The sequence below is a fragment of the Lichenostomus cassidix genome, chromosome W (genome assembly GCF_008360975.1).
Source record: "Lichenostomus cassidix isolate B80296 chromosome W, HeHo_3.0, whole genome shotgun sequence".
Lineage (NCBI taxonomy): Eukaryota > Metazoa > Chordata > Aves > Passeriformes > Meliphagidae > Lichenostomus > Lichenostomus cassidix.
Genome location: NC_139510.1, coordinates 10,714,064 through 10,727,668, shown reverse-complemented (window position 1 = coordinate 10,727,668; position 13,605 = coordinate 10,714,064). Strand labels below are relative to the sequence as shown.

At 41.5% G+C, this 13,605-nt stretch overlaps 1 long non-coding RNA gene across 1 annotated transcript; it reads left to right on the top strand.

The window, feature by feature from the left end:
* The first annotated feature begins 948 nt into the window (after window positions 1-948).
* Window positions 949-9,893, top strand: LOC146425490 (uncharacterized). The gene is made up of 3 exons (XR_014846565.1): window positions 949-1,786; window positions 8,629-9,312; window positions 9,783-9,893. It is a non-coding gene; the product is annotated as an uncharacterized LOC146425490 (long non-coding RNA).
* The last annotated feature ends 3,712 nt before the right edge of the window (window positions 9,894-13,605 follow it).

The following is a 13,605-nucleotide window of genomic DNA, read 5'->3' as shown; positions in this document are numbered from 1 at the left end:
AATGCAAGTTAAGAAAGGTACCTATAAGTTAGCCAGAATAATACAATCTAGGAACTCAATGATCTTACCAAATCCAATTTTGGAGCTGGAATACATTAGACTTCCTCACTCAATCCCAGGGAAGTAACCACAGGGCTGCGTCCAGACCCTGGGGAGAAGACTTTACTTCACGCTCCAATGTCCATGTAGAAATCTTCTACCTTTCTGAGGTTTCGTGGTGTTTTTTATAGGAAAAGAGTATGTGGATTTGTGGTCACTCAAAAATTTTAAACATTCTCTCAGTGTTTCACCTTGGCCTTCCAGGCGCCAGGACTAGATAGCTAGGATTAAGCATATCAACTTAATCTGAGCCATTCATCTGTAGCCAACGATCAGGGAGAGAGAGAAGGGGGAGGGGGGAGGTCCTGCCACAATGTCCCATCCCTGGAAACATCCAAGGCCAGGTTGGATGGTGCTCTGAGTAACCTGATCTAGTTGAAGATGTCCCTGCTCATTGCTGAGGGGTTTGACTAGATGACCTTTAAAGTCCCTTTCAACCCAAACTATTCCATGATTCTATGATTTAATAAGTGAGGAGCCCCTTTTCTTCTGCTTTGCCAAGCCTTTGAAAATACCTCCAAGGATGAGAACAGTCAAGAGCCTCACAATATAACCTGTGTTCTGAGAGCTCCATACAAAATATTACTTGAATGTTTTTTATTAATTATTAATCATCGGAATATTAAGAGTAAGAGATGGGTATTTCCATTGTGCTCTTTTATCAGATCCAAGATCCTTCAACAGCTTTTTAGAATTTTTAGATAGCAAGTTGATATAAAAGAAGCATATATGAATATATATTTCATCTATAGGTGAAAGATGTGATGGTGATGAGCATAAACAAAAAGGAAAGTAGGGCAGCAGAATCAATGGGACAATATTTTCACATATGTGAAAATATGGCTTTTCGTAGATATTCATTGTGTGTATGGTTTTATTCTTTTTACAGAAGTAGTCTTGTCATAAAGATACAGGTATATAACCAATGTTTTAATTTCTGTTATGAACTAGATTTCGATATTGTAGTAAAAAACTAATAAAAGTAGTTTAAAAGACTTTTCTTTACTAACCACACTACCTGCTTGACTGGATAACACCCAAAAAGAAGACCTGCCACTGATACCTGACTATCAGCCTATAACCAGATGCAAGGACTACGGACCCAAGCCCAAACTGGGAGACAATAACCAAGACTGGAAGAAACCACAGCTGAAAAAGCGCATGCTCTAAAAAGGCGGGACCAAGGAGGAGCCATGCAAAATAGTTCTTGAAACATGCAAAATAGTTTTGAGAAAAGTTTGAATATGCATGAATGCTTATGAATAGGCATGAGGCTGACACAATACAAAGAGTATTTAAGACTACTCCCTCAATGGCAGGTGTGCTTCTTGGCCCAGGGCCAAGCACCCAGTGCTGTTTCTTTGCTTTATTGTTTGGTGTCCCCTATTGTCTTTTATTAAACTTTTTAAATTTCAACAGGAGAGTGAAGCGTGTTTTTCACAATTGGCGGCTCGTCCGGGAGGAGACCTCACCACTGACACTTTGGGAGAGCCGGAGCAGGGGAAGGCGCCCCCCCCCGCCGCGTTTGGCGGACTGCTCCCCTCTTCTAGGGTGAATCGGCGGTCGCAGGTCGCCACCCCGTGGACAAGAAGGGACCCATAAAGCAAAGACAAAGACTCCCTAACAGACCGCGGTGGCAAAAAGCCCAAAATTCTGGTGCACGAAGGCCCGGACAAGAAAACGGATTGTAAGTATTGTCGGGGGGGCAGGTTACGGGGGATTGATTGGTGTGTGTGTGAGACGCGGGCTGGCTACTCCGGACCTGCGAGGCGAAAGCGGAGTCTTTGTAGCTGCGGTTCGGATATCTCGTGAGAGATACGGCCAGCGACCAGACGCCCACGAGAGACGAGTGAAAGTTCCCCTGGGGAAAACTGGGACTGGGTCTCAGGGAGGGGTTAAGACCCCTAGGAAAAGGGAGCAAAGAAGTTTTCTAGCGCAATCCACTAGGAAACGGGACTGGGAAACGGGAATAAAGGGTCCCCAATTTCAAAAAGGTGCCAGATTGAGGGGGGGTAAAAAGGAATAGGAAAAATCCTATAAGACGGGACGTGTAGAATTAAAAAGGATAAGAAAATCTTATAAGGTGGGAAGTGTAGAATTGAAGGTTAAAGGAAATATCCTAAGATTACCACTCCCAAGAGAATCTGGAGTTGGCCAACAATATTTTGAAATTTCATTATCCCTAAAAGTTAATACCCGTGGGTAAAATATTTTTTGTCTTGTTGTGAGTGAGAATGAGTGAGACAGAAAAATAAAAATAATAAAAATGAGTGAATGTGAATGAGTGAAAAGTGTATGTTATGATTAAGAAAAGAGAGGTTTTCTGTACTGTGAGGGGTGGGTGGTGTTTAAGTTGTTAAAAGAGTAAGAGCTAGGGACAAATATAAAAAAAAAAAAAGGCTTGAAAAGATGGGGCAGGAAATAAGTAAGACAAGAAAGAAAAAAAGTAAAGAGGTCCTGACAGATATACCTCAAGACAGCCCCTTGGGAATAAAGTTAGCAAACTGGGACAAAAATCCTCACACAAAAGAAAAAGATAAAGTGAAAATGATTCAATATTGTATGATAGAATGGACAAAAGGAAAAATAAGATCAGATCACGTTTATTGGCCCCGATATGGATCATCTGAAGCTTGGATTTGTGAAGCCTTAAATATATTTGTAAATTCTAAAAACCCAGTTAATTCAGAGGAGCGGGAATATGCTTCTTGCTGGGTTGAAAAACAGGAACCTCTAAAAGTATCAGTTTTTAAATTCTCAGAGGTTCCAGAGACAGATATAAAGAAAAAAAAAGGAAAAGGCTGGGATCCGTTAGAGGTACTCCCGCCGCCTTACCATGTGCCTCCGCCGGCTCCAGCCCCGTTTCCCCCTGCAGCTATAGTCCCGCTGGCACCGGCGGTACCAGTACATGTTGAACCCTCTATTCCAAGAAACCCGGATTCTTGCCACGCGGCTAAAAACCATGCGGGCAATTTTCCCTCACTACTTCCTTCTTCCAGTTTACCTAGTACAGAGGGTTTCAACTATATGGCACAAACTTCCGGTTTACCTATTACAGAGGGTTTCAACTCTGTGATACAAACTTCCGGTCCTCCAACATCGGAAGTTCCGGGAATAATAAAAAAACCTGCTGCTACCCCAAAACGATTGAAAGCAAATACTATGTCCCTAGTAGATGAAGAAGCTCCTTACCAGAATACTCGAAAAAACTCATTTAAAACTCGAGGACAGTCTGATGAACCCTCTCCTGCCACCACCCCAAAACACGGAAGAAAAGTTTCTTCTAAGGTTATGATGATAGAAGAACAAGAAGGGTGGGATCATAAATTCAGTTTATTTCCTTTGAGGGAGGTTCCCATGGGAGGTGCTCAAGGAGGAATAGGTTTTGTTAACGCTCCTTTGACCTCTTCAGAGGTTAGAAATTTTAAAAAGGAAATGAAAGGATTATTAGAGATTCCAATAGGCACAGCAGAACAAGTGGACTAGTTTTTGGGTCCAAACATTTATACCTGGGAAGAAATGCAGTCAAAAATGGGCATTATATTTTCCCAAGAAGAAAGACAGATGATTAGAGCTGCTGGAATAAAAATTTGGGAAAGAGAAAATCAACTTGGCCCACCAGGGGATCATAAAATGCCAATAGCACCCCCTAACTGGAACCACAATGAAGAAGCAGGACGAGGGAATATGAGAGATTATCATAACCTGATAATTAAAGGGATAAAAGAAGCAGCACCCCGAGGGCAAAATGTGAGCAAAGCCTTTGATGGAAAACAAGGGAAGGAGGAAACCCCAACGGAATTTTTAGAAAGACTTAAAAAAAATATGAGGCAATACTCTGGAATAGACCCTGATAGTCTAGCAGGACAAGCTTTATTAAAAGTAAATTTTGTCACTCATGCCTGGCCAGACATTAGAAAAAAGTTAGAAAAAATTGAGGATTGGCAAGACAAGGGATTAAATGAGTTACTAAAAGAAGCTCAGAAAGTTTATGTACAAAGAGATGAAGAAAAAGCCAAAGTAAAGGCTAAAATTATGGTAGCCACCATGCGAGAAAGCAATTCCCATAGGAATACGGCATCTCCAGCTACCATTCCTAAATATTCCGGGTTTAGAGAAAAAGAGAGGGGGAGAAATAAGACCCAAGCACAAACCAAACCTCGAGAGCAAACCAAAAATGTCTGTTTTCATTGTGGGGAAGAGGGGCATTATAAGAGAGAATGCCCACACTTAAAAAGGAATCTAAGAATTTTCCAAGAAATGCAATCAGAGGAATCAGCAGATTAGGGGTGTCAAAGGCTCTATCTTTTGGGGGACAAATACCATCTAGAGCCTTTGATAACTTTGAACGTAGGTCCCCAGGGGGAGGCATTAGAATTTATAGTTGATACAGGGGCAGAAAGAACCTGTGTGGCGAGTGTTCCAAAGGGGTGTAGTATTAGTAACAATACCGTGAAAGTTTCAGGTGCTAAGGGGGAGGGGTTTAAGGTTCCTGTTATTAAAAATGTAGTAATTGAAGGGGAAACTAGAATAGGGATGGGAGATGTTTTATTAGTCCCTGGAGCAGGTTGCAATTTACTGGGGAGAGATTTACAAGTACAACTAGGGATAGGAGTTATACCAGAGGAGGGAAAGATGACAGTAAAAGTGTTAAAACTTGAAGAGGAAGATGAAAGAAAGATTAACACAGAAGTCTGGGCTGGGGAAGGAAATAGAGGGAAATTGGATATAGACCCCATAAAAGTAACCATTGAGAGAGAAGAATGCCCCATTCGCATAAGGCAATACCCTATATCCTAAAAAGGAAGGGAAGGCCTAAAGCCAATAATAGAAGATTTGATAAAAGATGGAACATTAGAACCCTGTATGTCCCCTCACAATACCCCTATTCTCCCAGTAAAAAAGCCTGATGGAACTTACAGATTAGTGCAAGATTTAAGGGAAGTTAACAAAAGAACTAAGACCCGTTACCCAGTGGTATCCAATCCCTATACCCTTTTAAGTAAAGTTCCGCCTCAACATCAGTGTTTTAGTGTGGTGGATCTCAAAGATGCATTTTGGGCCTGCCCTTTAGCAGAAGGCAGTCGAGATATTTTTGCTTTCGAATGGGAAGATCCAGGCAATGGGAGAAAACAACAGTTAAGGTGGACAAAGCTACCACAAGGATTCACTGAATCCCCAAATCTATTTGGGCAAGCCTTAGAGGAAGTATTACAGACTTTCTCCACCCCTCCTGGAATACAAATCATCCAATATGTGGATGATCTTTTATTATCAGGGGAAGTTGAAACAGAAGTTAGAGAGACTACTATCAAATTTTTAAACTTTCTTGGGGAAAAAGGATTAAGAGTATCAAAAGGAAAATTACAATTTGTGGAATCAGAAGTAAAGTTTCTTGGTCATTTAATAAGTAAAGGAAGCCGAAAACTAAATCCTGAAAGAATTTTGGGGATTTTATCTCTCCCCCCTCCTTCTTCGAAGAAGGAAATTAGAAGGCTGCTTGGGTTATTGGGATATTGCAGGTTATGGATCGAAGGGTATACGCAGGCAGTAAAATTCTTGTATGAAAAATTGACAGAGGGGGACAATATAAAATGGACTAAAGAAGATGATACTAAATTAGAAGAACTAAAGGTTAAGCTAGCCTCAGTACCTGCCTTGGGTTTACCTTCATTAGAAAAACCTTTTCATCTGTATGTGAATGCAGAAAGTGGAGTAGCCCATGGAGTCTTAGTTCAGGAATGGGGAGGAGTGAAAAGGCCAATAGCTTATTTATCTAAAATGCTAGATCCAGTAAGTCATGGCTGGCCAGTGTGTGTACAAGCTATAGCAGCTACTGCCATTCTGGTAGAAGAGAGTCGTAAACTTACTTTTGGAAGCAAGTTAATTGTGCATAGTCCTCATGCAGTCAGGAGTGTGTTAAATCAGAAAGCTGAAAAATAGTTGACCGATTCCAGAATGTTAAAATATGAAGCAATTCTAATAGACAGTAATGACTTGACATTAGAAGTAGACAAAAGTTTAAACCCAGCTCAATTTTTTTATGGAGAACCAAAAAGTGATTTAGTACATAACTGTTTAAAAATTATACAGTATCAAACTAAGGTTCGGGAAGATCTAGCAGAACAGGCTCTCCCAGAAGGGAGAAAAATATATGTTGATGGTTTATCTAGATGTCTACAAGGGAAAAGAATGTCAGGATATGCTTTAGTGGATGGAGAGAATATGCAGACAATTGAAAAAGGGAAATTGCCTTCACATTGGTCAGCTCAATCCTGTGAATTATATGCCCTAAAGAGAGCACTGGAATATCTAGCAAAGGAAAAAGGAACCATATATAGTGATTCAAAGTATGCCTTTGGAGTAGTACATACTTTTGGGAAAATTTGGGAAGAAAGAGGATTACTAAACTCTAAGGGAAAAGGATTAATACATGAAGGACTGATTTTAGAGGTTTTAGAAGCCCTAAAGTTGCCAGAAGAAATAGCAGTAGTACATGTTAAGGGACATCAAAAGGGAATGACCCCAGAAATAAGAGGGAATAATCTGGCAGACCAAGAAGCTAAAGATGCAGCAGAGAATGGGACTGAAAAAATTTTGTTAATTCTGACCCCAGATAGAGAAGAATTGGAAATTCCAAAATTTAGTGAAACAGAAGAAAAGGAATTAAGTAAGATAGGGGGAAAGCAAGATCCATCTGGTAAATGGAAACTCCCTGATGGAAGACAGTTACTTAATAAACCACTTACTAGGAAAGTATTAGAAGGCTTGCATCAAAAAACTCATTGGGGTACTCAGGCTTTGTGTGATCACTTTTTAAGGAATTATGGGTGCATTGGAGTCTTTGGATTAGCAAAGCAAGTAACTGAGAAATGCATAACCTGTCAAAAAGTAAATAAAAAAGTAACAAGAAAAACAACCCCGGGAGGTCGTGAGTTGGCTCTACGACCATTTCAAAGTATCCAAGTAGATTTTACTGAACTCCCTCAAGTACAAAAGTGGAAATTTTTATTAGTAATAATTGATCATTTAACTCATTGGGTGGAAGCGGTCCCCACTGTCAGGGCTACTGCTAATGTAGTATGTAAAACCCTTTTAGAACAAATTATTCCCCGATATGGAATGGCGTCTTGGTTTGAAAGACAGGTGTCTCCCAAAAGAGGTTGAAACCCTCCCTTAGAACAGAGAATGTGATTTTTCTTTTTTCCCTCCCTCCGAATTATTTAATTTTGTAAATCAAGGGCTGTCAGGCAAAAGTATGGGAAAAAAGGAATATCAGTTCTTTACTAGTATCTATAAACAAACAATAACAATAGCAACCACAACTAGAACCAGAAAACCAATAGCAGGTAACTTGGGAGCTACCAAGCCTTTTCCCGTGTGGTGTAATCACGGTTGCAAGCAGCAGGGGCGCTGTTGAGCTCCCGGCCGGGCAGGGCAGGTGCGATGACTCCCGAGCGGCTGCAGGTGGCGCTGTGGCGCAGGGTCAGGTCAGCCTCAGGCAGCTGGATGATGGCGGACAGGCTGAAGAGCAGGCAGCCAGGCAGCTCGGAGCGGCAGAAAGCAGGGAGGCAGGATCAGGCGCTGGCTCCCTCCCGGCTAGCAGCGAGGTAGCAAAGATTTCTGCAGTCACAGCAGACGCCGCGGTCTTGTGCGGCAGAGGGCAGGGGCAGGCAGCAGAGGCAGCCGGACTCTCCCGGCGGCAGCTGCGGGAAAACGCAGCCCGGGGAAATGCGCCCTTCCCAGTGGGAAGAAAAGTTGAATCAAAGCTCACCCAGCCAGGAGAGAAGAGAAAAACAGGGCACAGTTGGATTTCCTCTGGTAGCACCTGGAAAGCAAAGAGCCAGCAGCCTCTACCCTCAGCGTCCGAACCACGAGAGAGCCTTCCCAGGGCCGGCTCTTCCCTTACCGTGCCCTGCCCAAAAACCTAGCTTTTGTCTTTTACAAAAGACTTGATCGCTCTAAACATCGGACTATTTGTTGCTTAGTAACAGGAATGGGAAGAAATTCTCAACCCCCAACAAATGGTTAATAAAATAGACTCAGATAGAGGGACACATTTTACTTCAAAAGTACTACAACAAATAATTCAAGTTCTGGGAATAAAATGGGAATTACATACCCCATGGCATCCACAGAGTTTGGGCCGGGTAGAAAGAATGAACCAGACATTAAAAAGAACTCTAACAAAACTGATGATTGAAACACAGATGTCATGGGTAAAATGTTGACCATTGGCTCTACTAAGAATCCGAACACAACCCAGGTCAGACCTGGGGGTATCACCTTATGAGATGATGTTTGGGTTACTTTTTTTAACCACACAACATGAAACTGCTACTTATGAAGAAGGGGAAATGGGTATTTGAAAATATGTCATCACCATTGCAAAAACACTTGAAAATTTGCGGTTAAAAGGGATAATCCCTCAAACCACTCCCATAGAATTTAAAATCCATAATATCCAACCAGGAGAATGGGTATTAGTGAAAACATGGAGAGAACAATCTTTAACCCCACAATGGGAAGGTCCTTTTCAGGTACTACTGACAACTGAAGCAGCGATCCGGACCAGGGAAAGAGGATGGATCCACGCCAGCAGAATCAAAGGACCTGTAGAAGAACCTAAAGAGTGGACTCTAACTTCTAAACCAGGCGATACCAGGTTGACTTTTAAGAGAGGACTTAGTGGTAATGAACTGGGAAGATCCCAAGAATCACAAATGATTGAGAAATAAGATTAAGCTTATATCGGTGTTTTCAAGAGCCATCTGGAAAGGTTTTGAAAAACCTCCAATACCCGCCTTGGAGAGGAATACTTCCATCCCAAAGTGGAGGATCAGGATTATTTTGGACAAAGGGTCCTTATGTTTTAGCCTTAGCCTGTGATTTATACAAAAAGGAAAATAGACTGTATCCCAATCTCAAGGAGACATTACAATCGCCTTCAGTGCCATACTACATACCTTATCTGGTTCATCCCAATACTAGACATAATAGCTGGGTTAAATGTAAAAGCATACATTGTGGGAAAAAAACCTGGTATTATAATTCACAAAAACAGTGAGCTTATTGCATGAAGTGTCGAGAGCGAAATTCACTCCCTATCCAGACAGAACTAGGGTTAACTCAAATAATAACTTTGCTCTGTGGGAGGGAATTACGAGTACCTGCTGAATGGGAAGTACTTAAAGAACAATAGTAAACCACAGTGTATTGGTTTGAAAACAAACCAGTGGGAGATCACAAGTCAAGATTGAAATTAAAAATAAGTGAAATAATACAAGGAAAAGCACTGACAAAGTCAGATACAACCTAACACCCTGTTAGGGTGGTGGTAGCAGTCCAACTGAAGTAGTCCAGTTGAAGCGGTGATCCTGTGAAGGTCTAGTCTCCAGCTGAAGATCCAGTGGTAGCTCTTGTCCTCTGGGAACCCAGTAGACAGGGCTAGCTCAGGCATTTCCAAGGCCAGGTTATATCCATGTGGGAACACCTGGCTCCTCCCTCCTGGGCAGAGCATCCCACAATGGGATGAGATAAGTCCATGAGTCACACGGTGGGTCCCTGATAGCCCATTGCCTGTCATCCGGGGTGGGTCATTAGCAGCTGGTAATAGCTAACGGCCCACAGCTGGTGGTAATGGAATACTTAACTACATCTATATTGCAACCTAGGACACACAGTTAAAAAGTGTCAAAGGCGATTTGCTTGGAAACTAATAAGGAAGAAGTGACACGGAAATAGAGGGCAAGACCGGATTGACCACTGTACTCGCCACTGAGAAGATTATATACCCCTGCTATGGGCAGCTGTCGCTGTTGAGCAGCTAGCAGAGTAATGAAAGCACCAGTTCTCAGTGGCAAGAAGGAATGACCTTTATTGTTTTGATTTCATCACATATATAGAGTTCTCAAAAGTCACCCAGATTGGTCAGTCAGAAGCCTTCCCCCAGGCCTGATTGGCCAGGCCTGCACCGTCCAAGTTCTGGGACACTGTTGCAATAACATCCAAACTTTATCTTTATTTATAAAACACAAGAAGAATTCTCGTGGGAAAAACCTGTACTAGCCACAGGCAGCAACCCCATAGGCATGGGAGGTGGGGGTATAAGCCATACCGGACCTCTATTATTCCTCCTCATGTCACTCATTCTTTGCCTTTTCCCTTATGGGATACAAGCAAAATCATGTCGCAAATGCTGCCGGACACTTTACTGGGAAAGGACCCAAGGTTCCTTTCTTATTACCCATACTCATGTTAGCAACCAATGCTATGATCCATCCAAATTAGGTACTTGCACACATAAAGGGAAAAGATATTGGATTGTGGAAAATTTAGGAACAAGTGGTAGTAGATTAGGAGAAAAATGTCCAAAAGGGGAAGAATGGGTTTGCTTCACTTTTGCCCTTAGTAACCGGGTCCAGGATTTGGTAAAGGAACAAATAGTAAACAAAAAAGGGAAACCAACCCAGCAATCCCAACCTGTATCAACCCAACGCCAAGATTTGTATACAAAACTCAGACAACAATTAGAAAAAGAAATGGAAATCTCAGGAGTAGGGAAAAACCTGTTTGTGGAATTAGGGGAAAGAATAAGTAAGGAGTTAAACATTACCAACTGTTGGGTATGTGGTGGGGCTTTAATGACAGAAGAATGGCCCTGGAAGGGCAGTAGCCTAGGCCCTATAGAACTTCTTAAATGGAACCGAACAAATATGAAAGGAGAGAACCGGCCAGAAGGGTGGATTTTAAGTTCAACAGTAATAGGGGAAGAGTGCCTATGGCGTACTGGGAAAAACTTCCTTAGCGAGGTAGGAAACACTCCCTGTAAAAGATATAAAATTAGTAATGGAAGTTCTATAGGGTGGGTCCCAAAAGAACCAATTCTGTATTGGGCTCAGAAAGGAACCAAAGAAAAAAACTGCAAGTTTAATAATGAAATAAAGCTTTTTCAATGTAATGTCACAGGTAAAAATCCCTATTTTGGAATCCCAGAAATATCCAAATTTTGGGATAATATAAATCAACAGGCTAAGGATTACTGGAAAGCACCAGATGGTCTATTTTGGATATGTGGAAAAAGAGCATACCCAAAACTCCCCCCCGGTGGAAAGGAAGTTGCACTCTGGGGATCATACAACCAGGATTTTTCCTTTTACCAGGACCAGATGGAGATCAATTAGGAGTACCCCTTTACGAGGACCTAAAAAGAAACAAAAGAGAATTGATTGGGGGTTTTCAAAAATGGGGAGAGGAAGAATGGCCCCCTGAACGCATATTAGAAACATATGGACCAGCTACCTGGGCACAAGATGGGAGTTGGGGCTATCGAACCCCGATTTATATGTTAAATCGAATTATAAGACTTCAAGCTGTTGTAGAGATCATAACCAAAAAAACTGCTTGGGCATTGGAATTAATATCAAGTCAACAAAGGCAAACAAGAGCCGCGGTGTATCAAAATAGGTTGGCTTTAGACTATTTATTAGCTGAAGAAGGGGGAGTTTGTGGAAAATTTAATACATCAGACTGTTGTTTGAAAATTGATGACAATGGGGATGCTGTCTTAGATATAGCCAAAGATATCAGAAAAATAGCCCATGTACCGATCCAAAGATGGGAATCAATGCTAAAAGCTAACTGGTGGGATAATGTATTGGGAATAGAATGGTGGAAAAAATTGGGTTTCTTCCTTTTATGTGCAACAGCTAGTTTGTTATTTCTTCCTTGCTTGATTCCGTTTTGTTCAACTAATCACCAGTGTAGTCCAAGGAATGCAAGTGGTGACAATGCCTATGAACTCTCACTTGGCCACATCTAAAACAGCACAAAAAATAATGGTGTTAAAGAAACAAAGAAAAGACCCCTTTGAAGAAGCCAAAGTAATTTGTGAGAAAAACAAGCGAGAAATGGAAATTAGAAAGCAAGAATTATTGCTCAAGCCAAATAATTTATAAAAAAGGAAAAGGGGGGATTGTGATAAATATATATTAATATAGTGTTGGCTTTTCGTAGATATTCATTGTGTGTATGGTTTTATTCTTTTTACAGAAGTAGTCTTGTCATAAAGATACAGGTATATAACCAATGTTTTAATTTCTGTTATGAACTAGATTTCGATATTGTAGTAAAAAACTAATAAAAGTAGTTTAAAAGACTTTTCTTTACTAACCACACTACCTGCTTGACTGGATAACACCCAAAAAGAAGACCTGCCACTGATACCTGACTATCAGCCTATAACCAGATGCAAGGACTGCGGACCCAAGCCCAAACTGGGAGACGATAACCAAGACTGAAAGAAACCACAGCCGAAAAAGCGCATGCTCTAAAAAGGCGGGACCAAGGAGGAGCCATGCAAAATAGTTCTTGAAACATGCAAAATAGTTTTGAGAAAAGTTTGAATATCCATGAATGCTTATGAATAGGCATGAGGCTGACACAATACAAAGAGTATTTAAGACTACTCCCTCAATGGCAGGTGTGCTTCTTGGCCCAGGGCCAAGCACCCAGCGCTGTTTCTTTGCTTTATCGTTTGGTGTCCCCTATTGTCTTTTATTAAACTTTTTAAATTTCAACAGGAGAGTGAAGCGTGTTTTTTACACATATATAAAAGCAGAACCTGAAAAATGCACTATGATCAAGTCAAGATGAACTGAAGACAGCCCTGGAAGGAACAGCTTTATACTGTTAGAGGACAAGCTAGGCACAATGTTACTAAACCCTCAGTTTTATTTTCTTTTGCTCATAAGTGATCAGGTAAGTAAAAATATGTCCCACTCTAGGGAAAAACTGCATTTCTGAAGCTGAGTATGTGTTCTGATGCTGAGGGAAGGATCTGAGTGCCCTGGCAATGCTCACCAGTGCTGCACTTATTAAAAAGAGAAATATATTGAAAATATATTTTAGTGTTCTTCTGAGAGAAGAACACGCTTGAGGTGGAGAAAAGCTTTTATCCAAGTTGTGTGGCCTTCACAGTGTTTTGGCTTCTTCTTGCAAAGGGAAGGATTTGCTCCCTGTAAGGTGCTCACTGATTCTCATTTTGCAGCCCCTGCTCCATACATTTTCCCTGTGGAGGGAGATGCTTTCAGACCTCCACTCCATGGGGCTTCCCTGCTTTGCCCCACTCACCCCCCTCTCACACCAGAGGGAAAGCAGGAAGAGGGAAATAGTTAAAATTTGCCTTTTTTGGTCCTTCCCACCAGCCTGCAAGTATATTCAGCTTTTTTTTTTTTCCTTCCTCAGGGCAAGAGCAAGGAAAGGTCCTTTGATAATCTTGGAAATAAAGGGAGCACAGACCAGACAGGACCTAGCTGCACTGAGCTCACTGGCTGAATGTCTCCCCTGAAGCACCAGAAGAATGCCACGCCAGAGACAAGAACAAGAGCATTTTAATTTAAAGCACTGCACATATTAGGGTCTCAATGATGCTGGATTGATTTTTGCCTTTTTTTTCTTTTATGTATTCTCTGTATTCTTTACACATATATTTGTAGCCTATAATTG